This window comes from Triturus cristatus, chromosome 7 (assembly GCF_964204655.1).
Source record: "Triturus cristatus chromosome 7, aTriCri1.1, whole genome shotgun sequence".
Classification (NCBI taxonomy): Eukaryota; Metazoa; Chordata; class Amphibia; order Caudata; family Salamandridae; genus Triturus; species Triturus cristatus.
In genome coordinates, this window is record NC_140590.1 from 313,595,131 (window position 1) to 313,598,339 (window position 3,209).

The following is a 3,209-nucleotide window of genomic DNA, read 5'->3' on the forward strand; positions in this document are numbered from 1 at the left end:
AACTGAGCTACTGACACCGCCAGATCAGTTACCACCACAGATCGGGGGAAGACAGCCACCACTTACCGATAAGATGAGGGTCCTCCAAGGGGGAGACATGGATCCCAACATTTCATTTTCAGTGAGGTGTGTGTGTCTAAAGTGGATCAGGGGTGAGTTCCTTAGATGCCATACTGTATGGATATTGTCAATGTATAAGATGTTCTAAGCCTGAGGGGGTGGGGAGAGGAGGGAGTTGGTTTTCTTTTCTTGAATTAGTTACCTGCAATTGGAGATGTAAAACGGTAAGTGGTCCAAACTGCGGATGTACATTTGGAAATGCCAATAAAAACTATACGGAAAAACAAAAACGTATTACTTCAGGCTTAAGGCAGCTGTAGCTATCTGTCACATCTCATGCAACTACACAAACAGATGATTTAGCCATTGATTGGGGCCTTTCATCTCACTAAAGCCACTGTTTCTGAGAAATGGCATTCCCACTTTCAGTCATGACCTACGGCATCCCTACGTGACGGTAGGCACTGACAAAGAGGCCCATCTCGGGGCCTCAGCTGATGAGACTGCCACTGTGGGGCAAGGGTAGGCAAGCACTTGACGGGAGTTGACTGCCTGTGAGCACTGCCCTAACTGATGCCACTGCACCAAGTGGCTGACAGCAGCCATATTAGGTTAGGGGGTACCGTGCCAATCGCAATCTATTAGGGTTTGCTGATTGGGCAGTTTGACCCTGCACTGCCCCAGCAGGCATGGGGCGACTTCGGCGGTGGTGGACTGCAAGTACCTTTGATGTGGTAAGTGTTGACTCCCAAAGCATTCCAGGAAATGACATAGGACCCGATTCACAGAACTAATCTGAGACAAAATCCTAAACTTACTACTTTTGGTATTCACAGAAGGCATTTAGTAGTAGTAAAGTTAGTTAACTAATACTAAATACTTTCTGTGAATACCAAAAGTAGTAAGTGCATTCTGTAAATAGCAAAAGTAGTAAGTTTAGGATTTTGTCTCAGATGAGTTCGGTGAATCGGGCCCGGAATGTTTGGTTCCTTATTCTTCCAAGTTTCTCCTTTCCTATGGACCACCATTTTCGGATACAATCTTACCACGCAATTTTTCACACAAGAACACATGCTCCATGTACCTGATTTTGGAACGATGATTTGGGTAAGAAATTAACCTAACCTATAGTCATTTAAAGCTGTAACTCGCAACCACCATTCACTCGGGACCTAAAACACACATTTTAACAGAATCTTAAATTTGTGAGTCCATTGAAAGTCACCAAAAATCAGCGCAAACTTTGTCAGGTAATATCCCAAATGACCCTATTATCGTTGTCAATTACTTTTCTCCCCAGTTATTTTCTACAGTCAATTCCTACCAATCTTTTACAAATGGTTGGATACAATGCCAAAAATTACTATCCGTAAGCACGCTCTAACCACACACTCCATGACCTTTGGCCCCTTCCTAATCTTACATACACAATGGCTGTGAGATAATCGTCCTCTTCCTCACACTGTGCATCTGGCTACACAGTGCATGGCACAGTGCTATTTGTGCCCCCCTGACCTTTTCAAGTGCCCCCCTCACCTCCTGGCTAAACTCTAGCACGTTACTGGCTTGATCGAGGACCCCGCAGTAAGCATTTATGTTTAACGATGTCAATACTGGACCGGGGAACAGCCCATAACCAGTACAGGGCTGCTATGAAACCTCGCCATAAGTCAAACTGAGTCCATAGCACCAGGGACTTGTGTTACAATCTATATGAGCAGCTGTATTGGCAGTAAAAAAGGAAGATTTCTTTGGGACTGTTGGAATCTCTATTTTGGTTGGACGTTGTTTGCCCCCCAAGCAGCTTCATAATAATTAACAAACAGTATAAATATAATTTGAGACTTAGGGGGCCAAAAACGAATGGTCTGGTGTTGCTGGGCCTGGATGTAGTAACACTGTGCCAGATTTTATGGGTTGGAAAACCTGGGTGCTAAAATCGTGGAAGGGTTGGGCTGCAAGTACAGCCCATCCCAGTGCCCTCCTCCATGCACTAGGACTGCAACCGGCAAGCGTTCATCCTCCCGAGGAAGATAAAATGAGCACCACTGTTTCTGGACCAAAAAACACCTGTTAATCACACTAAGGGATAATCAAAACTTCAACACATTTCACACTGTGGCCAGAACTGGCTTGTCAACATGGGACATTTATGCCCTGTTAAAATAACTGCCAGTGCTTAATGCTTAATGCTCACCGGGACAAAGCAATAGCCAATGTAATGCTTGGTCTGAAGAAAAATATTAGCTCGTGGGCTAAGGGACAACTTAACAGGAATGTCCATCTCACAGTAAATGATTATGGAGGACATGCAAAATTGCGTTGTGGTTTGGTAGACCTGGCACCATTGGCGTGGGTCTCCCTTCCATTTTTTTGCTGTTGCCTCCTGTATTTTTGCTATGTTTTGCTGGTATAGATGCTTTGGGCTCTGTGCCACTGCTATTCAGTGCCACAGTGCGAGTGCTCCCTATTGTAAAGTATTGTATTGGATTAGCGACTCCATGATTGGATCATTTGATTTACTTGTCAGACCCTAGAACAGTGCACCATGTGTGCCCAGGGCCTGTAAATCAGATTCTGCTGGTGGGCTTGCAGCACTGGTTGTGCCACCCACAGAAGCAGCTTGTAAAGTGTGTCTCAGACCTGCCATTGCAGAGCCTGTGTGCAGCCTGGGGCTGCCATGTCGACTTGGCAAGTGCACCCACTTGCCAGTTCCTAAACCTTCCCTTTGCTACATATTAGTCACCCCTAAGGTAGGCCCAAGGGCAGGGTGCATTGTATGTAAAAGGTAGGAGATGCCCTGATGTGTGTGGCATGTCCTGATAGTGAATTACAGCCAATTTAGTTTTTCACTATAGCAAGGCTACCTGTTCCCATAGGCCAGAATGGGCGTATGATTATAACATCTTATAGTCCTAACTGACTCAGGGAACTAGGTAGAAATTCGAGTTTAGTATGCCTGAGCTCAGAATGATAAAATACATCTTTTAGTGGAGTTGGTTTTAACATTCTGGTGCCGATTCCGATCCGGGTAAAAAAATTTGCATACGAATCGTATCTATATATTTTCACGTATGAATCGTACAAGTACCGTACAAACTGCGAAGTACAATTCGTACGAGAAAAATACATACGAATTGCGTCGGAAA